The sequence below is a fragment of the Electrophorus electricus genome, chromosome 15 (assembly GCF_041902795.1).
Source record: "Electrophorus electricus isolate QZ-2024a chromosome 15, ASM4190279v1, whole genome shotgun sequence".
Lineage (NCBI taxonomy): Eukaryota > Metazoa > Chordata > Actinopteri > Gymnotiformes > Gymnotidae > Electrophorus > Electrophorus electricus.
In genome coordinates this window covers 24,379,776-24,404,191 of record NC_137511.1, presented here as the reverse complement: position 1 = coordinate 24,404,191, position 24,416 = coordinate 24,379,776, and the positions used below count along the sequence as shown (strand labels likewise).

At 39.7% G+C, this 24,416-nt stretch overlaps 2 non-coding genes across 2 annotated transcripts; both read right to left on the bottom strand.

Moving 5' to 3' along the window:
• Positions 1-8,309: 8,309 nt before the first annotated feature.
• trnas-uga (transfer RNA serine (anticodon UGA)) lies at positions 8,310-8,391 on the bottom strand. Its single transcript has one exon. It is a non-coding gene; the product is annotated as a tRNA-Ser (tRNA).
• A 14,590-nt stretch (positions 8,392-22,981) lies between these two features.
• trnas-uga (transfer RNA serine (anticodon UGA)) lies at positions 22,982-23,063 on the bottom strand. Its single transcript has one exon. It is a non-coding gene; the product is annotated as a tRNA-Ser (tRNA).
• Positions 23,064-24,416: the final 1,353 nt, after the last annotated feature.

Genomic DNA, 24,416 nt, shown 5'->3' with positions numbered 1-24,416 from the left:
TAAACATCCACAGTGTTGGCCAGAAAAGGTCAGTGAACACTTAGATATAAAAATGTACACCCTGGGGTCTGTTTCAGAATGTGGGTTTATTGAAAACCCAGTTGGCTTAGAGTTGAAAGAAACTTAGGGTTTTCTGTTTCTCAAAGAGGGTTTGGTTGACTGGGCTCACTGCACAACACTGGGTCTTTGCTATTCATTTAATGGGCTATTTATTTTTATCTGACGGATGAGTAGCCAAGACAAAATGATGCTGTACCTGTAACCCTAAATCAAAACCCGCAAAAAGGAAAATGTTTTTAAGATCCAAATTTAAATAATCGCACAAAATATGGAGCAGTCCCCATTTATAGGATGTAAAAGATGTCAAAAACAGAGACGACTGTCTTAGAACAGCAATCTTAATCGCTTCAAAAATGAGGGACGTGCCAATAGCAGTTTTCCCGCACGCACTGCATCAAGCAGAACGCATGCCAAGAGTTTGGACTTATTCATCCATGCAGTCTGTACTTCACGTGTGGACTTGCTATCCAAAATACATCATTTTTTCTTTCTTTTTTCCATTTTCATTTGATAAAGCTGTGATTGCATATGAGGTAATGTAAGCCTACAACATTTGTAATTTGCAGGACAACCTCAGCCAACTGAATGTTTGCTGTCTAACACTGAAGTTTGAATATCTGACAACAGTTATCCAGGCTTGAATATCTCAGTAATTAGAAAAATAAGTACCAGAATGCTTTATTGTTTTATTTGAAAGTATGTGATTTAAAATAAATGATCTAATTGTAAGTATTTAGCTGGAAACTAGAGTTATATTATACAGTATATCATGAGGTTGATTAGGATTGTAAAATAGTAGCTAGTGAGTTCCGTCCCACTCAACGATGCACACCAGGTTGTGGATGAAGGGGGTTTCCTTTTATTTTCCACACGATAACAACTTCAGCAACCACGTTTAATTTCACTGAGGGGTCAGCAAACAAGCCCACAGCAGGTATGTCTTGCTCTGCCATGCACCTCCCAGTAAATGTTACAACTTCTTCCATAATAAAATATATAAATAAAAGAAAGCTGTGGGTATAAAAATTAACAGCACCCTCTAGCGATGTACCTCAATTATTTTAAGATAACTAAAACATAGGTAGGTTAAAGCACCGTTAGCTTGCAGCTAGAACAAAAAATGCTCAGTGAGGTAGAACAACAAAAGCCTGAGACATTGGTGACACTGTTTGAAGCACATGGCCACAACACTGACATCACACTGACATCACAGCATGACAAATACTGGCTTTCATCAGTCTTACTGTATGATAAACACTACATATGTTCAAAGTTACAGTTTAGGCATGGGCATACACACTCAGCCCTTTAGTTTCCTGCATGCTAAAAAATAAGTTTTTTAATGTTAACATTTTAACTACTAAATTCTTTTATAAGATATTCTTTTAAAATGTTCTCTTGTTCTGCTTTAGGCATGTTGAATAAGCTGGATAAAAACTGCCAACCAGCCTGACAACGCATTAATGTCAGATGGTGTATGTCTGCCTGTTGCATTATTTAGCTTCAAACACTAGGTGACATTACAAGATTTTAAAATGTTTTCGGGTCAAAGAAAAGCCAAGTAATTCTCTGTACTTTCATAAGGTGATCTGTGATATATAATAGTAGAATTTGAATGTCTCTGTGATGGGTGCAGAGTGGTGCAAGACTGTTTAAAAGCATAAAGGTTTAGAACTTTTCTGAGGAATCTTAAGATCCTGGTACAGAGAGCTTCCAGACTACTGACCAGGAGAAAAGCAGATTATTAGAAGGACAGGTGAGATTTGTTTTTGTTTTTTTGTTTTTTAAAAGAGAAGTCCAACTTCTTAATAAAGGGTTTTTTTACTTGTCTACTGGACTCCTTCATCCTCTTCTTCTTCCATAATTACTGCCAGCAATCTATATATAATAGGCTGTAATAAGCAATAACAGACTTTTCTCCAACTTCTTCATAATGGATCTTTCACTTGCCGACACCTTGTGACACACACTGGCTTTCATCACTATTACTGTATGATATAAACACTGTACATATGGTCAATGTCACAGTTTAGGCATGGGCACACACACACGGACAGACACACACTCACTCACTCACACACACGCACAAGCCCTTTACTTTAATATCCTGTATGCAGGCATGTTACCTTCTATTCCACCAAGCACAGAAGTAACATCGTATTCACAACATGACAAATATAAGTGCTTTGGAAATTCAGCATAATATTTATCCCTTACTTTAATTCGTTGAAAGGTAGACTGGAAGATATGCAGATGTACAAGTAGCAGAGGGGATTACTGTCACACTGGTAGACCAGCTCTCAAAGTTTGTTTTGGGTTGCCAGATCTTCCAAATTTCTTATCTATTCTAGTACCTATTATAAAGTGTGTATTCCCAAAATGATCCCTCATACCTACCCTTGTGCAGACCTTGGTAGCGCTGCTTGTCAGTGGGTTCAGTAAGACTTTTATAAATGGTTCCTTGCTACTAGAAGCAATCTCAGCCAGACTAACAGGCATGGAATTCATGCAGTGTTACAGTTTGCTTCCATGACAGCAGGAGTACTGCTCCAATTTCAGACAGGCAAGTTGCCAAGCATGCCTTGAGGTCTTTTTCCAACTTTGCCCACATTTGTCCGAGGTTGGAGTTGGAGTGGATGGAGCTTGAGGGCTGTTTCCAGCCGTGTCAGACTCCACTGCTCTTCCTCGTCATCCATCATCCAATAGACTTCTACATCTACTCCTGCTTTTTCTTTTTCAGGTATCTTTCTGAGTCTCTTTTGTTCACTCTCTCATTCACCCAACAAAATATCAGCCATCAACTCTTGGTTTCTGTTTACATTCTTCTTCATCTTTCATTCTCCCTCTCTCTCCCTCTTTCTCCATTTGTCTCCCCATTTTCTATATTCCCTTTCTCTCTCTCTCTCTCTCTCTCTCTCTCTCTCTCTTGCTCAGGGTGATCTGGGATTGAGAGGTTGTTCTGGACACTTGAGGACTTTTTATGAGAACACACACACACACACACACACACACACACACACATTCAGTTCAAGTCAATTGTGCCAAAGCTTTAGTGAAGAAATTACTGCTAACAATGATAGTAAGTACAACAATAATATAACTACAACAACTCCTATTACCAATAAACAATAATAATAATTATAATAATATAGGGGGTAAATATAGGCAATGGTGTGGTAATTTGGCAGAAATTCAATTTGTCTTTTACTCAGGATATTGTGTTTAGTAAGGAATTTCAGAAATCTAGAATTTAAAATGCTACACTACACATTATCTTCCCCAGGTTACTGTTCACACAGATGCCTCTGTAATTCTTAGTGTCGAATTTATCTCCGGATTTAAAGATTGGTGCTATTAATCCTTGGTTTCAGATTTCAGGGAAAAAAACTCCATTCAGGTTAAACAGTTTTAGAATAGCCAAATGAAATTTAGAGCTTGAAAAGTTTATCATTTTATTTAGTACACTGCCAGGCCCACATGCCTTCTTTGATTTTAGTTTGTTAATTTTCTCCTGAAGTTTCTGCTCAGTAATTGAGAAGTCTAATGGGTTTTGATCAGCCAATTGTAGCACCTCCAGTTTTTGCTTTATAGGATTTTGTTGAAGATTTGCATTTGATTCTACTGTCTGGAAGAGAGTTTGGAAATTGTTTATCCAAATGTTCCAATTTTGTATTTCCAGTTCTTCCTGGTCTCTTTTTTAAGTTTATTCCACTTGTCCAAAATTGACCAATTATCTTTTTTTAGGTTTGGTTTTTGATGCACCCTTTTGTTTTAATGTTGGTTTTGCTGGTGTCTTTTCTAAGAACACATTTAGATGTTTTACTGCCAGATTGAGTCTTGTATACTTTGAACACATGTGGTGTCCAGAAAGGCATCTAAAAGTATTTGAATTTAGGCAGTACTGATTTCTTTCTGGAATTGTTCTGTGCTGTTTTGGGCCCATCTGTATGGTCACCTAGTGTTGTACAGCTTACTGGGCTGTGCGTGTGCAGTGTTAGTCTCTGTCCTATTCATGAACACAGCAATCTGGCTGTGATCAGACAGAGGGGTTTGTGGTTTAGCAATGAATGCACTGAGAGAGAAATGGTCTAAATTTGTTATTACATAATCTACCATACTATTCCCAAGAGGTGAGCACAAAATGTATCTTCTTAAGGAGTCCCCCCGTGTCCTACCATTGACGACGTACAGACCCAGACTTTGACAGAGCTGCAGAAGTTCTTTTCCATTTTTGTTGATTACATTATCATGTTTTTTTTCTGTAGGGGCAAAAATAATTGTTATTTATACCAGATAATTTGTTTGTATTCTATTAAATAAGTTTTTTGTAGAAATCCATTACAATATTTGTTTGATGTCACACATCTCAATAGAATTTGGTGGTGTTTTGGTGGATTCAGCACTGTGGGGCATGGTCCTGGTACAGATTTGATGATCTGGGGGTGTGGCCAGGCTGATGTTGGGCATGGTTCTGGTACAGAGGCGCTGATGTGGGGTGTGGTCTGGCTGCTGTGGGGCATGGTCCTGGTAAAGAGGTGATGATCTGAAGGTATAGTCAGGCTGCTGTGGGGGGTGGTCCTTGAACAATTTGATTTGTTTATTTTATAGAGCTTCCAATATTGAATATATGAACCTGGAGTTTGGTAGCCCATTACTCCGAATTCCTACAGTAAAAATGACTATAAATCATGCCATGGGTACAAGAGGACGTTTACTTCAAGAATCTCCTACAGGGATCTGATAGCGGTTTGATTTGTGTATTCAAGTCGTGATATACAGTGAACCGAATAGACATTTAAGAGGATTTTGCTATCCCATGACTCCAAAGTCCTACACTAAAAACATTTCAACATCATATGTTGAATATGTTGAAAAGTGTTCTCCAAGAATGAGAGTGAGAAGGATGAGAAATAGCATGGAAATATTTGGCACTCAAGTACACAGAATCCAAAGTAAATTGGTACAATCAAATATGCTTTGGCTCTGTAGATGGCTTGTGTCAGGCTGTATGTAGTACATACAATACATCTTCTATATATATCCAGCAGTAATGATACTTGCTCTGGCAGATTTGAAGATGGCCCAGGAACCCACTGAAAGGACTGCGGCAGCATGTCTGAGTGAAGTGAACGATGGATATGACCTGTACAGATCAGCCATGACCAAGCGGTGGCACTGTGTGGCACCTGCTTCACCAGCCCTGAAAAGGGTCATCAAAGACACCAAACCAGGTTTGGATGCAAAGCAATCAGCCATCTTCCCTCTAGGGCCAAGAGAACACGAGTGGCTTGTGAAGTGTGCAGCAGGACAGCAGGATCAAATCTGGCAGCTTCTGCTCCAGCACATCAAGCTGGCAGAGAGGAGAAACTTCATGTCTGGTTTCACAGCACTTCACTGTGCTGCTAAACAAGGAAACAGTGAAATGATGCACAAGATCCTTCTTCTTTCACGGCAAGATGGGCCAGGGGTTGACGTAAACACCAAGAGCTACGATGGCTACACCCCACTACACATTGCTGCTATTCACAGGCCCGAATCAGTCCTGAGTGTTCTGGTGCGTGGTTATGGTGCCAACTGCAACATACGTGACAACTGTGGCAAAAAAGCCTATCAATACCTACACAAGGACGCCTCACCCAAGGTGTGAGAGATGCTTGGAGACCCTCATGCTGGGGATTACAAGACATGAGCAGCACTTTTCTGATCCGCCCAAAAGGTTCAGCACTTTGAGTAAACTATTTCAGTCCAAGCACTGAAACACACTCAGATGCAGACCAAGATTCCACTCAGCCTTGCAGCAGCTTGACCAGCCTTGACTAAGATGAGGACAGCATAGACTATACATTCATTTCCAGAACGTTCCCCTACAATTAATGAACTTCCCCATTGAAATAGCATATTCTCAAACAGACATTTTCTCTAACTTGTCTTTCACTCTGATTTTGATTCTGTGACAAGAACCTTAAGATGTGAATTAACTAATTTGCACATGTGTATGTGTATTCAAGAGCATGAGTGTGTGTATATAGTGTAAGGAATAGACATTTAAGAGGATTTTTCCATCCCATTACTCCAAATTTCTACAGTAGAAATGACTGCAAATCACATCATGGGTAGAAGAGTACGTGAACTTCCAGAATCTACTGAAGTGATCTGATAACAATTTGATTTGTGTATTTTATAAAGCTTCAAGTAGTGATAAATATTGAACCAAGTAGACATTTAAGAGTATTTTACCATCCTACTACCTTTTCAGAAGTGCACAATTTTCTTTCATGCACAGTGGATCTGCAAGAATTATGCTGAAAATAAGATCTAACCCAGTTTGCAATTTTCCTATACCCATGATGTTGGCCACATAAAGAACTGAGCTCTGACCCACATGAAAAAGTGAATGATGCCCAAATCTGGCCAATAATCTGAGCAAATTTGTATCATAACACAGTCAAACTTCCAAAAGGAGTGAGCCAAGTGCAAATGAACCTTTCTGTGCCTCACACAGCAATGTAGTCTACGTGACACACAGGTATATGCCGTATTTTGCATTTGTACAAGAATTTGAAAAGAAATACACCGACATTGTAAAAAGCACACCGACAATGTTAAAAGAGGAGAATGAAGACTGGGTCAACATCACCAGAATATGTTTAAAAAACTTTTTGTTGCAGGCAAACTGATCCAGAATATTTCAAAACCTGTGAAGGAGTAAATCTCAGTCAGTATCTTTAAATAAACATATGCCAGTCATCATTAAAGTAGATTAGATTAGAATTTTCTACATGGACGAAGCACAATGACTTGAAGGGTAGTGCTTGATAACTGTCCATCTTGACTTTGGATTGTACATTTTCTCTCTTGACTTGTCTCGGGACTTGAGTGTCAAGTCTTGAGGTGTACTTGTTACATTCACATTTATATTTATGGCATTTAGCAGACACTCTTATCCAGTGCAACTTACAAAAGTGCTTTGTCATTTACTCATAGAATGCACCCTAGCCATTACAGTAGGTTAGAGTCCAATATACCAATGATCTAGAATACTGTAGAAATAGAGGGATCACTGCTGTTGCCAAGAAGTACAAAATGCATAAGGTCTATCTTAAACAATGATAAGTGCAATAAACAATAAGTACTAAAGTTTGTTAGACAACATCAGTATAATAAATAATACCCTACAATAAGTGCTAATTTACTTAGTCAATATAGGAGCAGGGTCATTTGTCATTTAAATATTCCATGAATAGATGGATCTTTAATCTGTGTTTGAAGACTGCAAGCAACTCTGCTGTCAGGACAGCAAGTGGAAGTTCATTTCATCATCTGTGAGCCAGGACAGAAAAGAGTCTCAATGATCCTCTTCCATGAGACTTGGAGCATGGAATTTCAAGCCGAGCCATACTTGAGGTTCGAAGCACTCGAGGTACGAATCGGGCTTTGACCATTGACTCCCTGTATCAAGGGGCTGGCCAATTTTTGGCTTTGTAGGGGAGCATCAAGATTTTAAATCTGATGTGTGCAGCTACTGGAAGCAAACGAAGGGAGCGCAGCAGCAAGGTAACACGTGTGAACTTTGAAAGATTGAAGACGAGTCATGCTGCTGCTACTACTGCTGTTACTTGCAAGTACATCATCTTGTTAGTGACTTGTGGTGGGTGGGCACTGGAGTGAACAGTGTAATAGCTAAAGTGTTATAGTTATAGTTAAAGACAAAAGACGGATCTGTCCCTGGAATGCTGGTACAAGACATGAAAGAGAAGCATAGACAAACACCACTGCAATTTGCATTTTAGAAATAGTCTTCCAGAATTTTCACTGAGCTAAGATGAATGTCCAATAGTTGAAGAGTTTTTACATGCCCTTGACATCACGGAGGTAAGAAGGATGTGCTTTCTCAACTTCATGAAACAAGACACTGCTATGTGGCAGGTAGATCATTCAGGAAAGGGTCTGGGAGTGCAAGCTCTCCCCACTGGTGGCATGATGTCTCAGCAGAAATTACTTCAAATAAGCAACTGAATTCTCTATTCTGCAAGAGACTACATTGGAGTTCCACACCAACACCTTAATTCCTGGGCCATCACAACTTATGGACAAAGCAGCTATTTCTGCATCAATTCCTAGGACTCCTACAGTTTCCCTGGCACAAAGTTGCAAATGGCATGGCAAGTATATGCGAAAGGAGACCTAGAGGACACCGTATACTCATTCTTCCAGTAAAGGAATTAGAACAGAAACACGTCATCTCCTTACGCTGCAAGCAGGAGTCGAACCTGCGCGGGGATTCCCCATTGGATTTCAAGTCCAACGCCTTAACCTCTCGGCCATTGCAACTGTTGCATACTTTGGGCACTTGTGGGTTATGTCCTTCGACTTCTTCAAGCTCAATTATTAGTCCCCATGTGTCATTGATTCAGGGTTGCAAATGGCCTGATATGCAAATTCAAAGAAAGGACTCTCCCGAATGGTCTGCTCACTATTTTAGCAAGCTAATGTCAATTCCAGATAAACAGGTGCTCAGAAGCTTGTCAGAGTATTAGACTGATGCACTACCTACTACACTAATGTGGCCTCCAAGGTCTTCCACGTGAAAACGTGGGACGGCTCAAGGTGGCTCACCAATTTTGCATGAACACTGCTTTTGTTTTTAAAAAATCACACCTAGCTGATATAGGTGTCATGTAAAGTTTTCACTGGCATGCTGTTAGTACAGGTGGGCAGAAATGCAAGTCAACAAAGATGAAACTTGCACATTGGAAATAAAGTAGTGCAGGATATCGCTTGACCTAAGTTGAATGTTGACAAGAGAGTGCAGCTCAGGACATTAATTTGCAATAGAATAATCAGACATATTGCAAACAGAGTCAAAGCCAAATTTGATAAAAATGCTGCATATGACATAACTCATAGTGTAGACCAATCTCGTGTTTATCACACAGGGATAGCCAAAATGATTTGAATATTTTGCATTTTTACAAGAATTCGAAAAGAAATACAAATCATAAGCCAGCACACCGACATTGTTAAAAGAGAAGAATGACGACTGGGTCAACATCACCAGAATGTGTTTAAAAACCTTTCTGTTGTAGGCACACTGATCCAAAATACTTCAAAACCTGTGTGTGGGATGAGTACATCTCAGTCAGTTTCTTTTAACCCACATGCACCTGTCCTTGTTAGTATAGTGGATAGTATCTTTGCTTTTCAGGTGGTAATCCTTGGCTTGATTCCCTGACAGGGAGTATTCCTATTCTTAGCGCATTGCAGACAAACCGGTGACTTGGCACCCTTTTTAGGAATGAAAACAGTGAATCCTACACCCACAGTTGCTCTTGATTTTTCTACATAGATGAATCAAGTCACTAGCACATTGTGGATCAATAGTTTGATAAAACACCTGGGAGAGATTTTGGTGCCCAGTGTCGATGTCAAGTTATAAAACAGTAAAAACATAAGGATAAAGCACTGGATATTAAAATTATAAAACCTGCTAATACTGAGTGTACAATAGGAAAAGTAGTTAGAGGGATCAAACTTTACGATATTAAAAAAAAAGTTTATTAACCATGTAATTTTCAGACTCCCCAACTGAGATGGATTATGCAGATCTGTGCCCTTCAGAGCTATTAGACTGAAACGGGTCAAAAGCATTTATGACAGGCCTCACCCCACACGATCAACACAATGCTGAGCTGGGATTTGACCTCACCATTAACATTTGTATTCTAGTGTTCATCCTCTTCACTGGATGTTAAAAATAACCGCTGGCTATATGCACAGTAAATGGGGGAAGTGTGACTTGTGTGTCACCTAGAGGATTTCTTAATTGTTAATATTTTCTAAAACATTCCACCATTAATTATTGATCTTAAATAATGATATTCTTCCATTCCACTGAAATTTATATATATAAAAATATTTTATAGTTAATTTTGATCACCTGGCAAAAAAGTGTATATACTCAGCAAAAACCATCACAAAGGCAAAGTTCCTTCAAAAATGATTAAGTCATCAAAATAGCTTTTAAACAAAAATCAAACAGTAAAATAAAGACAAATGCAACTTTTTGTAATTAATTAATAATTTGGCTATGCCCCTCCAAGCTGATTTTTGAAGGCTTTGTACTTGTTCGCTTGGGTAACACTAGTTATCTGAAATTGTGCACATAGCACAATTACCATTCAGGATTCAAACTGAAGCAGACACTGGGGCAGGATATCCATTCCCATCCTGGCTTATTTTTCCATCATTTAGGTTCCATTTGAGCTCATGTAATACAAAAGAAAATGTCAAAAAACAAAAATGCCTTTGATTTTTGGAGTGTATAATGTGTCTTTTGATGCTGGAGATTCATTTTCAATCATGCTCTACATTTCCTGATTCACTTGGCTAAATAAATAAATTCAACACTTTTGAGTATATACATGAAATGACTTAAGTAGCTACACACTGTTTTCCACTAGATGTCCTAGACATGTCCACAGTGTCCAAAAACCTCTCTAAATGCTCACAAAGCCATCAGTCACTGTACATCGAGTTAGCATGTTTGTTTTTGCTAAAACATCACAGTAAGTTAGACAAATACATCTTTTTGTAATTAATTAATAACCCATCATCAGGTTTAGTTTAATGACTTTATTGAAGCTTCATATTATAATCCATGCCACATGATGATAATAATGATCTGAGCATAGTCTTCCTCCTCTTCATCACTCTGTCTCAGTGTCTCTTGCTCTGTGTCTGTTGAGAATAAACTGATGTAAGTATCATGCATGGAACCAGAGGAAAGTCCAACGTCCAGCGCAGACATGGTTTGACATCGTGACGTTCAAGATTTTTGCAATGCTCAACTGTCAGAAAAACGTCCTCGCATTTCTAAAAACTGATCATCTCGGAGGCATATCATTCCGATGGATTGGACAATTTGGAACTGATTCCTGATTCCCATCACTTCATTGTTAAAGAAGCTGATTGTGTGTTGAGGAAAACATGTTCTTCATAAGTGGCTGTGAATGGACTTGCTTTCACTGTTAACATGTGTTCTTTGTAACATCAAGCCTTCTCAGATTCATTATTAATTTTATTAGTTTTGGGTTTACGGTCTATTACAAAAGTGGTACTTTTTGTATATTTTTCCAGTCCAATGCGCCCTCATCTTCTTTTCAGAGAGAGCCACAATCGCTGCAGAAATCTTTTTCCCTTACATTTTGATTTATGTTTTCCTTTGGTTTGCTGCTTCTGCTCTTTCTGGAAGCCTTTCAGCCTCAACATCTCCATCATTCTGCACAGTCTACGCTCCCTCTCCCGGCGCTTTTGTCTTTTCTTCCATTCCTTTTCCTGTTTAATATGGTGCTTAATTTTCCTTTGCAGCTGTTTTTCCTTTCAGATTTCTTAGTCCTTATCAGGACATTCCATAGATTTTTCCACCACTTCCTTTTATAGGTTCCTTCACATGTCTGCTGAACTTTTTCATCCTCTTCTTCCTCCATAATCACTGTCACTCTTTCATCCTCCTCCATAATGACTGTCAGCCGTGTTCTGCAATACGGGACGTATGTACTAGACACAAATTTTTTGTGCTGCCTCCGGGCAACAGCAATGGGGCGCTTGGGGGTTTCCGTGGCTGCAGGTCGCAGGGGGCAATTAAGAGCAGCCCTGCCTTGGAGGATGGATGGGGGAGTCCTGGTGGGATGCAGCGTTGTAACCACTCCAGGGAAATTAAACCTGATTCTTTCCCACTGTGGAAAAAGTGCATAATATTTAGCATTCTTATTACACACATGCGCAAAAACACTAACACACAGACCAGCAATCTGACACGACCAACACCACATTGCTCGTCGAGTTGTGAAGTTGTGCTGTAGGCATAAGACATCTCCTTATTTCTGTCTAAAATCACCCTCTGTCCATAGTATGACATTGACTGTATGTGACTGCAGTGGAACTGAAGGTTGCATTTTGGTGTTCCTACTTTCTCCAGCTGAGCTTTCAGGGACTTCAGTTCATCTTTGAGCTCCACATTCTCCAAGTTCTTTTTAATTGTTCCTTTTCTTGTCTGATGGACTCCTTCATACTCTTCTTCCATCAGAATTATTGCCTCCAATTCATCCACTCTCATCTTAACGTGGGAAATCCAGTCTCTCTGAAGGAATGAAAACAACAAGACACTGCCTTATGAGTGGACATATCTTAGCCACAGCAAACAATGAGCCCCTCCTATTATAATAACACTTTCTAACATGTATTCAGACATTGATTAAAATTACTTCATTCTGTTTACCATGGCATTAAGCATGGGATGGTTTGAGAATGCCAACTCCAGACAGAAAAACAGAAAACGTATAGTAGAGATTATGCATAAAATGACTACTGTATGAAAATAGCTTATGACACATTTACTCACAACTGCAAAATCAGCTGCCGCATCACTCTCAATCAGTGTGCGGGCTCTGCCTGTCTTGGCAGTCATATACTTCACCTCTGGCAGCAGTGATCTATCATGCAAGCTTTCCTTACTAGATGCAAACTTTGTATGCCAACTCCGCACAACGTCAGAGCTGCGATCGGAGGTTTCCGTGCCCACAGGTAGCAGGAGGCAGGAAGGCTCATTAAGTACAGCCTTGCCAGGCTTTTGGAGGATGGATGAGGGAGTCCCGGTGCGCTGTAGTTGTGGAAACACTGTGGCGAAACTGGACTTGACTCTTTCCCACTATGAAAAAAGTGCATAATATTTAGCATTCTTTTTACATACATGCATAAACACACATACACCAAGATGCACAGAACAGCAATTTTACAGCATCAACAACACATTGTTCTTCGAAATGTATAGGAGCTACAATTACTCAGGAACTGCACAATAGTTTCCACTAGGTGTAAAAAAAACCTCTCCTTTTCAGACCGAAAAAAAGTCGTCAGACAATATACATCGAGTGTGCGACTTTTTTCTTAAAATGTCACAACAATGTTTGACAACTTACTAAAATAAATTATTAGCTTCAATAAAGCTTCATTAAAGGCTAAATAACATTATCTCCATTGCCATTAGGCTAAAAAGCTATCCTGGGGAAAATACTGCAATAAGCTTAAAAAATATTATGCTTAATGCACAAACGTTCATTTATACTTACGATTTTAACAGCACTTACGAATTTTTCTAGCAGTGAAAGGATACCACCAATGATTTGCAATGCAAACATAGTAGTCCATGCCAGAAGACACTGAACCATCACTATCAGCATGCAACTCATAACTGCATCAAAACTCCACATAAACTTCAGTTCAAATAAAACCTGTGGAACAAGGGAAACCACAAAGGTCATTTTCAGATAATGGGGCACAGCATTGGAAATCCCTGTGTTGTGCACTGTTCATTTGCTGCTCATTATTATTCCCAGCCTCTGTTCGTAGTCCAAGCCTCATGTTTTCTATTGCCAGTATTAGTTAAGTGTTCTTGTCATTGCTTGTGTTATTGTTTTAGCCTCCTTCCACTTTGTCTTCATCTGTGTTGTTTACTTTTGTTCAGCATGTACTCTCAGCCTCTTTGTATCATGTATTCTATGGCATTGGGCTGGTGTAGTGATTATGATTCTGCATCAGCCCTTAATAAATCTTGCGCTTCTCCACGTGTGCGTTCACCTTCCAACCGTTCATCGTTACACAGATAAAAAGGAATTTAAGGCTTTATTGAACAAAGTAAAGACTGGATTAAACAATACAAACCACTACAGGTGCAAAGGCGGGAACCATAATATCAGGCATAGGTTGAAAGAAGAAAACAAGCCATAAAGTGTAAACAAGGTTCAGACACGCTCGCTGTGCAGAAAGAGACTTCGCAACTGGAACACAGACCAGGAGGTTTTATACACGTGCGTTAATGAAGGTACCAAGTAGCAGGTGTAGTTAGATCTGCAGGCACTGGCATGTCCATCCGGAGTGGAGGGGGTGACATGGTGCATGACAGACTTAAGAAATGTGGCCGTAAAACCTTCCGTGAACCTTTCAGTCCGACTTGATTTCTTTTCAGTAAACGCTCGTGCACAAGGACGTGACTTTGAGAGCCAGCTGAATTGAATGGCTGCCCGGTCCTCATGCTCGTCCCCAGGGCTGGTGCACCAACTGGGATTAACTGCCAAACTGGCGGAAACTGATACCATTTTTCATAGAGAGGTTTAAGCCTGTTGCACCAAGACCAGTAGCGATGCATGCGCTCGTTTAAAACTTGGAACGTATGACCATTGCTAAGCAACCTGCACTAATACTAATTGCATCTCTCATATAAACAAATTATATTGTTCATATAAACCATTCTGAGTTCTAAACAAAGCTGCTTAACAACAGTTACGTGACTAATGTGCTCCCGAGTCTCTGAATCAGGCCTCACGTTGCTTTATTCTAGCTGAACATGTAAAGCTGATATGATGTCGCCATCACCGCACCTGCTGTTGGAGAGTTTAACTCTGTTCCCACTGAAAAGGGAGCTCTGAAACCTCAACTTACACCTGCTCCCACATAGGCCAACATTTATGCCGCTCTTAGGAGAAACTCAGGTTGTGATCGGTGCTAAAATCTCACATCAGCAGTGTGCGAATCGGGAAGTTCGCGTACGATCACAAGAGTCGCGTGGTTTGTTTTTAGCACGTGGACGTGTCGGTTTTTGGCTTGTAATCTCGAGCTCACCGGGTGAACGGCTTATCCATAATTAAGTCAACAACAACACAGCCTACTCGAAACGACTTCAAATAAGCTTGACTCTTTGGCGTTTATTTATGCATGTGGTACATCTACCTGGATCGCTAATGACAGTCTGGCTAATTTCCGCTAGCTGGAGAGAGAGTTAGAATTAGACAATGACCAAGTTTATCCAGCCATGGTCTTTTCCCTCTTCTACAATCTGATTTTTAGCGCTTGGACTCTTTCACAAAATGTCTTTTAGTCCGAGGCCAAGACATTTCCAAGCAGTCTGTCTTCATTTATGTGTACTCACCTTTGGGAAAGTTCCTGCCTCAGATCAGACACGCTCCAAAGTGCATGAACGCTTCACAACTTCTTTAATGACCATCTTGCAAAATGACCCCTATTTATAGATTTATATTCATAGATTTATATTTAGTTTTATTACACACATAGTGACGTCATAGGGCTAGACTGTGATGTCATAATACCACGTGACAGTGAAGGCACTTATATGTAGAACTGAACGAAATACTCAGAGGCACAGTTAGTTAATTTCACATACATGTTTTATGAAAAATATTTCACAAATTTTAGAATACAAATGAATTTCAGGGCTTTATAGTTATTATAGTGAATTAGCCTCACCAGGCTAAGATAATAGCCTGTGTTTGAGTCGTAAGCACTGAACATCAGGACACTGAGTTGGGCTTCATTCTCTCTCACTGAGACTTCATGTATAGGCAGCGCTGTACTGCCCCGTTCTCTTCCTTTTCCCCCAACTTCTTTATAAGGGTTCTTTTACTTGTCTGTTGGACTCCTTCATCCTCTTATTCTTCCATAATTACTGCCTGCAATCTATATATAATAGGCTGTAATAAGCAATAACAGATTTTTCTCCAACTTCTTCATAATGGATCTTTCACTTGTCGACACCCTGTGACACACACTGGCTTTCATCACTGTTACTGTATGATGATATAAACACTGTACATATGGTCAATGTCACACTTTAGGCATGGGCACACACACACACAGACAGACACATGGCCACACGCACACACACACACACACACACACACACACACACACACACACACACACACACACACACACACACACACACACACACAGCCACACACAGACAGCCACACACACGCACAAGCCCTTTACTTTAATATCCTGTATGCAGGCATGTTACCTTCTATTCCACCAAGCACAGAAGTAACATCGTATTCACAACATGACAAATATAAGTGTTTTGGAAATTCAGCATAATATTTATCCCTCACTTTCTTTCTTTGAAAGGTTGACTGGAAGATATGCAGATGTACAAGTAGCTGGGGGGATTACTGTCACACTGGTACAAACATCAAAGTTTGTTTTGGGTTGCCAGATCTTCCAAAAGTCTTATCTATTCTAGTTCCTATTATAAAGTTTGTGTTCCCAAAATGATTCCTCATACCTGCCCTTGTGCAGACCTTGGTAGCCCTGTTTGTCAGTGGGTTCAGTAAGACTTTTATAAATGGTTCCTTGCTACTAGAAGCAATCTCAGCCAGACTAACAGGCATGGAATTCATGCAGTGTTGCAGTTTGCTTCCATGACAGCAGGAATAATGCTCCTATTTACGACAAGCAAGTTGCCAAGAATGCCTTAAGATCTTTTTCCAATTTTGACCACATTTGTCCAAGTTTGGAGTTGGAATGGATGGAGCTTGAGGGCTGTTTCCAGCTGTGTCAGACTCCACTGCACTTACTCGTCATCCATCATCCAATAGACTCCCACATCTAATCCTGCTTTTTCTCTTTCGGGTATCTTTCTGAGTCTCTTAAGTTCACTCTCTCATTCACTCAACAAAATATCACCCATCAACTCTCGGTTTCTGTTTCCATTCTTCTTCATCTTTCATTCTCCCTCTCTGTCCCTCTCCCTTCATTTGTCTCCCCATTTTCTCTCTTCCCTTTCTTTCTCTCTCTCTCTCTCTCTCTCTCTCTCTCTCTCTCTCTCTCTCTCTCTCTCTCTCTCTCTCCCTCTCCCTCAACCTCTCCCTCTCTCTGTGTCTCTCTTGCTCAGGGTGTTCTGGGATTGAGAGGTTGTTCTGGACACTTGAGGACTTTTTATGAGAACACACACACACACACACACATTCAGTTCAATTCAATTGTGCCAAAGCTTTAGTGAAGAAATTACTGCTAGCAATGATAGTAAGTACAACAATAATATAACTACAACAACTCCTATTACCAATAAACAATAATAATAATTATAATAATATAGGGGGTAAATATAGGCAATGGTGTGGTAATTTGGCTAAAGTCCAATTTGTCTTTTACTCAGGATATTGTGTTTAGTAAGGAATTTCAGAAATCTAGAATTTAAAATGCTACACTACACATTATCTTCCCTAGGTTACTGTTCACACAGATGCCTCTGTAATTCTTAGTGTCGAATTTATCTCCGGATTTAAAGATTGGTGCTATTAATCCTTGGTTTCAGATTTCAGGGAAAAAACCTCCATTCAGGTTAAACAGTTTTAGAATAGCCAAATGAAATTTAGACCTTGAAAAGTTTATCAATTTATTGAGTACACTGTCAGGCCCACATGCCTTCTTTGATTTTAGTTTGTTAATTTTCTCCTGAAGTTTCTGCTCAGTAATTGAGAAGTCTAATGGGTTTTGATCAGCCAATTGTAGCACCTCCAGTTTTTGCTTTATAGGATTTTGTTGACGATTTGCATTTGATTCTACTGTCTGGAAGAGAGTTTGGAAATGGTTTGTCCAAATGTTCCAATTTTGTATTTCCAGTTCTTCCTGATCTCTTTTTTAAGTTTATTCCACTTGTCCAAAATTGACCAATTGCCAAGACCAATTATCTTTTTTTAGGTTTGGTTTTTGATGCACCCTTTTTTTTTAATGTTGGTTTTGCTGGTGTCTTTTCTAAGAACACATTTAGATGTTTTACTGCCAGATTGAGTCTTGTATACTTTGAACACATGTGGTGTCCAGAAAGGCATCTAAAAGTATTTGAATTTAGGCAGTACTGATTTCTTTCTGGAATTGTTCTGTGCTGTTTTGGGCGCATCTGTATGGTCACCTAGTGTTGTACAGCTTACTGGGCTGTGCGAGTGCAGTGTTAGTCTCTGTCCTATTCTTGAACACAGCAATCTGGCTGTGATCAGACAGAGGGGTTTGTGGTTTAGCAATGAATGCACTGAGAGAGAAATGGTCTAAATTTGTTATTACATAATCTACTGTACTATTCCCAAGAGGTGAGCACAACATGTATCTTCTTAAGGAGTCCCCCCGTGTCCTACCATTGACGACATACAGACCCAGACTTTGACAGAGCTGCAGAAGTTCTTTTCCATTTTTGTTCATTACATTATCATGGTTGTTTCTGTGGGGTTAAAAATAATTGTTATTAATACAAGATAATTTGTTTGTATTCTATTATATAAATTATTTTTTGTACAAATCCATTGCAATATTTGTTTGATGTCACACATCTCAATAGAATTTGGTGGTGTTTTGGTGGCTTCAGCACTGTGGGGCGTGGTCCTGGTACAGATTTGATGATCTGGGGGTGTGGTCAGGCTGATGTTGGGCATGGTTCTGGTACAGAGGCGCTGATGTGGGGTGTGGTCTGGCTGCTGTGAGGCATGGTCCTGGTAAAGAGATGATGATCTGGAGGTGTATTCAGGCTGCTGTGGGGGGTGGTCCTTGTACAATTTGATTTGTTTATTTTATAGAGCTTCCAATATTGCATATATGAACCCGGACTTTGGTACCCCATTACTCCAAATTCCTACTGTAAAAATGACTATAAATCATGCCATGGGTACAAGAGGACGTCTACTTCAAGAATTTCATACAGGGATCGGATAGCAGTTTGATTTGTGTATTCAAGTAGTGATATATAGTGAACCGAATAGACATTTAAGAGGATTTTGCCATCCCATGACTCCAAAGTCCTACACTAAAAACATTTCAACATCATATTTTGAATATGTTGAAAAGTGTTCTCCAAGAATGAGAGTGAGAAGGATGAGAAATAGCATGGAAATATTTTGCACTCAAGTACACAGAATACACTGTAAATTGGTACAATCAATACGCTTTGGCTCTGTAGATGCTTTCGTGTTTAATAATCTGGGTGAGCAAAATTGAAAAAGAAAGGGACATTTGACAGCAGAATAATGTACTTTTCTCAATTTAACTTTTAGCTATTTTCACATGCCAGTATATAATAATAACATATAAACACCCCTTTCCAGATCACTAGAGCAGGCTGGTCTATCATTTTCTATATCTCTGATTTACAACATCATCTTCATTATCTATATACCTAAAACACATGATCTATAATTCTATATGTCCTAATGAGCCAAACCTACAGACCTTGAAATGTTCTAAACCTCCTGTAAGTAATTTATCAAACCTCAAATCTCTGTGAACTGTTGTGCACTTGGGTCCTTTTCTCCATTTTCTCTGGGTTACATTGGCTTACATTGTTTTTACAAGTCTCTCATACAAAGGGACCTGAGTTTGTTTCCATCACTAAGTGAACCTAATGGTACACCAAACTTTGAATCCTACATTAGGTATGTATCAACAATCTAAATTTGTCTCTATGCAAAATTGTAGGTTTCGGTGAAGAACCCTAACCCTAACCCTGTTTGCCATACCAGCTAGCTAGACCATCATAAAAATGTCTTGGAAAAGTCCTCAAAAATGATCGCTAGTGGGAAGCCTGTCTTTGTTAAGTACATGACAAATAAACTGACTGAGCAGAGTACTTTATGCTGGCTAACATATAATAAAAACCCTACTGCAGACCATTTAAGTTGTTATATAATATATATTGTTATATAATATGTTATATAATATTATATATATATATATATATATAAGTTGTTGAATGAACTATATCACTGTCTGTTGTGAACTAGTGACAGGTCCTGTGTCGGGTCCTGGTTAAAGGAGTGTTACCAACTGCTTTCAAACCACACTCGAAAAATGTGGAACAGCAAAGAAAAAATTATATAGAAAACTAAAATCAGCAGTGTTATGCCACTAGTGTTATGGAAAACAATGATGATACTTTAGTGTTATGGAAAACTGAGTGAAGTGAACGATGGATATGACCTGTACAGATCAGCCATGACCAAGCGGTGGCACTGTGTGGCACCTGCTTCACCAGCCCTGAAAAGGGTCATCAAAGACACCAAACCAGGTTTGGATGCAAAGCAATCAGCCATCTTCCCTCTAGGGCCAAGAGAACACGAGTGGCTTGTGAAGTGTGCAGCAGGACAGCAGGATCAAATCTGGCAGCTTCTGCTCCAGCACATCAAGCTGGCAGAGAGGAGAAACTTCATGTCTGGTTTCACAGCACTTCACTGTGCTGCTAAACAAGGAAACAGTGAAATGATGCACAAGATCCTTCTTCTTTCACGGCAAGATGGGCCAGGGGTTGACGTAAACACCAAGAGCTACGATGGCTACACCCCACTACACATTGCTGCTATTCACAGGCCCGAATCAGTCCTGAGTGTTCTGGTGCGTGGTTATGGTGCCAACTGCAACATACGTGACAACTGTGGCAAAAAAGCCTATCAATACCTACACAAGGACGCCTCACCCAAGGTGTGAGAGATGCTTGGAGACCCTCACGCTGGGGATTACAAGACATGAGCAGCACTTTTCTGATCCGCCCAAAAGGTTCAGCACTTTGAGTAAACTATTTCAGTCCAAGCACTGAAACACACTCAGATGCAGACCAAGATTCCACTCAGCCTTGCAGCAGCTTGACCAGCCTTGACTAAGATGAGGACAGCATAGACTATACATTCATTTCCAGAACGTTCCCCTACAATTAATGAACTTCCCCATTGAAATAGCATATTCTCAAACAGACATTTTCTCTAACTTGTCTTTCACTCTGATTTTGATTCTGTGACAAGAACCTTAAGATGTGAATTAACTAATTTGCACATGTGTATGTGTATTCAAGAGCATGAGTGTGTGTATATAGTGTAAGGAATAGACATTTAAGAGGATTTTTCCATCCCATTACTCCAAATTTCTACAGTAGAAATGACTGCAAATCACATCATGGGTAGAAGAGTACGTGAACTTCCTGAATCTACTGAAGTGATCTGATAACAATTTGATTTGTGTATTTTATAAAGCTTCAAGTAGTGATAAATATTGAACCAAGTAGACATTTAAGAGTATTTTACCATCCTACTACCTTTTCAGAAGTGCACAATTTTCTTTCATGCACAGTGGATCTGCAAGAATTATGCTGAAAATAAGATCTAACCCAGTTTGCAATTTTCCTATACCCATGATGTTGGCCACATAAAGAACTGAGCTCTGACCCACATGAAAAAGTGAATGATGCCCAAATCTGGCCAATAATCTGAGCAAATTTGTATCATAACACAGTCAAACTTCCAAAAGGAGTGAGCCAAGTGCAAATGAACCTTTCTGTGCCTCACACAGCAATGTAGTCTACGTGACACACAGGTATATGCCGTATTTTGCATTTGTACAAGAATTTGAAAAGAAATACACCGACATTGTAAAAAGCACACCGACAATGTTAAAAGAGGAGAATGAAGACTGGGTCAACATCACCAGAATATGTTTAAAAAACTTTTTGTTGCAGGCAAACTGATCCAGAATATTTCAAAACCTGTGAAGGAGTAAATCTCAGTCAGTATCTTTAAATAAACATCTGCCAGTCATCATTAAAGTAGATTAGATTAGAATTTTCTACATGGACGAAGCACAATGACTTGAAGGGTAGTGCTTGATAACTGTCCATCTTGACTTTGGATTGTACATTTTCTCTCTTGACTTGTCTCGGGACTTGAGTGTCAAGTCTTGAGGTGTACTTGTTACATTCACATTTATATTTACGGCATTTAGCAGACACTCTTATCCAGTGCAACTTACAAAAGTGCTTTGTCATTTACTCATAGAATGCACCCTAGCCATTACAGTAGGTTAGAGTCCAATATACCAATGATCTAGAATACTGTAGAAATAGAGGGATCACTGCTGTTGCCAAGAAGTACAAAATGCATAAGGTCTATCTTAAACAATGATAAGTGCAATAAACAATAAGTACTAAAGTTTGTTAGACAACATCAGTATAATAAATAATACCCTACAATAAGTGCTAATTTACTTAGTCAATATAGGAGCAGGGTCATTTGTCATTTAAATATTCCATGAATAGATGGATCTTTAATCTGTGTTTGAAGACTGCAAGCAACTCTGCTGTCAGGACAGCAAGTGGAAGTTCATTTCACCATCTGTGAGCCAGGACAGAAAAGAGTCTCAATGATCCTCTTCCATGAGACTTGGAGCATGGAATTTCAAGCCGAGCCATACTTGAGGTTCGAAGCACTCGAGGTACGAATCGGGGTTTGACCATTGACTCCCTGTATCAAGGGGCTGGCCAATTTTTGGCTTTGTAGGGGAGCATCAAGATTTTAAATCTGATGTGTGCAGCTACTGGAAGCAAACGAAGGGAGCGCAGCAGCAAGGTAACACGTGTGAACTTTGAAAGATTGAAGACGAGTCATGCTGCTGCTACTACTGCTGTTACTTGCAAGTACATCATCTTGTTAGTGACTTGTGGTGGGTGGGCACTGGAGTGAACAGTGTAATAGCTAAAGTGTTATAGTTATAGTTAAAGACAAAAGACGGATCTGTCCCTGGAATGCTGGTACAAGACATGAAAGAGAAGCATAGACAAACACCACTGCAATTTGCATTTTAGAAATAGTCTTCCAGAATTTTCACTGAGCTAAGATGAATGTCCAATAGTTGAAGAGTTTTTACATGCCCTTGACATCACGGAGGTAAGAAGGATGTGCTTTCTCAACTTCATGAAACAAGACACTGCTATGTGGCAGGTAGATCATTCAGGAAAGGGTCTGGGAGTGCAAGCTCTCCCCACTGGTGGCATGATGTCTCAGCAGAAATTACTTCAAATAAGCAACTGAATTCTCTATTCTGCAAGAGACTACATTGGAGTTCCACACCAACACCTTAATTCCTGGGCCATCACAACTTATGGACAAAGCAGCTATTTCTGCATCAATTCCTAGGACTCCTACAGTTTCCCTGGCACAAAGTTGCAAATGGCATGGCAAGTATATGCGAAAGGAGACCTAGAGGACACCGTATACTCATTCTTCCAGTAAAGGAATTAGAACAGAAACACGTCATCTCCTTACGCTGCAAGCAGGAGTCGAACCTGCGCGGGGATTCCCCATTGGATTTCAAGTCCAACGCCTTAACCTCTCGGCCATTGCAGCTGTTGCATACTTTGGGCACTTGTGGGTTATGTCCTTCGACTTCTTCAAGCTCAATTATTAGTCCCCATGTGTCATTGATTCAGGGTTGCAAATGGCCTGATATGCAAATTCAAAGAAAGGACTCTCCCGAATGGTCTGCTCACTATTTTAGCAAGCTAATGTCAATTCCAGATAAACAGGTGCTCAGAAGCTTGTCAGAGTATTAGACTGATGCACTACCTACTACACTAATGTGGCCTCCAAGGTCTTCCACGTGAAAACGTGGGACGGCTCAAGGTGGCTCACCAATTTTGCATGAACACTGCTTTTGTTTTTAAAAAATCACACCTAGCTGATATAGGTGTCATGTAAAGTTTTCACTGGCATGCTGTTAGTACAGGTGGGCAGAAATGCAAGTCAACAAAGATGAAACTTGCACATTGGAAATAAAGTAGTGCAGGATATCGCTTGACCTAAGTTGAATGTTGACAAGAGAGTGCAGCTCAGGACATTAATTTGCAATAGAATAATCAGACATATTGCAAACAGAGTCAAAGCCAAATTTGATAAAAATGCTGCATATGACATAACTCATAGTGTAGACCAATCTCGTGTTTATCACACAGGGATAGCCAAAATGATTTGAATATTTTGCATTTTTACAAGAATTCGAAAAGAAATACAAATCATAAGCCAGCACACCGACATTGTTAAAAGAGAAGAATGACGACTGGGTCAACATCACCAGAATGTGTTTAAAAACCTTTCTGTTGTAGGCACACTGATCCAAAATACTTCAAAACCTGTGGGATGAGTACATCTCAGTCAGCTTCTTTTAACCCACATGCACCTGTCCTTGTTAGTATAGTGGATAGTATCTTTGCTTTTCAGGTGGTAATCCTTGGCTTGATTCCCTGACAGGGAGTATTCCTATTCTTAGCGCATTGCAGACAAACCGGTGACTTGGCACCCTTTTTAGGAATGAAAACAGTGAATCCTACACCCACAGTTGCTCTTGATTTTTCTACATAGATGAATCAAGTCACTAGCACATTGTGGATCAATAGTTTGATAAAACACCTGGGAGAGATTTTGGTGCCCAGTGTCGATGTCAAGTTATAAAACAGTAAAAACATAAGGATAAAGCACTGGATATTAAAATTATAAAACCTGCTAATACTGAGTGTACAATAGGAAAAGTAGTTAGAGGGATCAAACTTTACGATATTAAAAAAAAAGTTTATTAACCATGTAATTTTCAGACTCCCCAACTGAGATGGATTATGCAGATCTGTGCCCTTCAGAGCTATTAGACTGAAACGGGTCAAAAGCATTTATGACAGGCCTCACCCCACACGATCAACACAATGCTGA